Consider the following 923-nt stretch of genomic DNA (forward strand, 5'->3'; position numbering starts at 1 on the left):
ACTCACCACTCACCCACTCACTCACACACCCACTCACTCATTCACTCACACAGACACTCACCCACCCACTCACCACTCACACACTGACCACTCACTCACTCATTCACCACTCACCCACCCACTTACCACTCACCACTCACTCACTCACCCACTCACTCAGTCACTCACTCACCCACTCACACACTCACCCACCCACTCACCACTCACTCACTCACCCACTCACTCACTCAGTCACTCACTCACTCACCCACTCACACACTCACCCACCCACTCACCACTCACTCACTCACCCACCCACTCACACACTCACCCACCTACTCACCACTCACACACCCACTCACAACTCACTCACCCACCACTCACTCACCCACTCACCACTAACACACTCACCCACCCACTCACTCACTCACACACTCACCCACACACTCACCCACCCACTCACCACTCACTCACCCACTCACCACTCACTCACCCACTCACCACTCACTCACCCACTCACACACTCACTCACTCACCCACTTACTCACTCACACACATACACACACTCACTCACCACTCACCCACTCACTCACACACCCACTCACTCACACACTCACCACTCACCCACTCACCACCCACTCACCACCCACTACTCACACACTCACCACTCACCCACTCACCACCGACTCACCACTCACACACACACTCACACACTCACTCACTCACCCACTCACTCACCCACTCACCCACTCACTCACCCACTTACTCACTCACTCACCCACTCACCACGCACACACTCACTCACCCACCCACTCACTCACCCACCCACTCACTCACACACTCACTCACTCACACACTCACACACTCACTCACCACTCACACACACTCACCCACTCACACAGACACTCACCCACCACTCACACACTCACCACTCACTCACTCAC

The sequence above is a fragment of the Petromyzon marinus genome, chromosome 77, assembly GCF_048934315.1.
Source record: "Petromyzon marinus isolate PM22_M1 ecotype Great Lakes invasive population chromosome 77, UKy_Petmar_22M1.pri1.0, whole genome shotgun sequence".
NCBI classification, from domain to species: domain Eukaryota; kingdom Metazoa; phylum Chordata; class Hyperoartia; order Petromyzontiformes; family Petromyzontidae; genus Petromyzon; species Petromyzon marinus.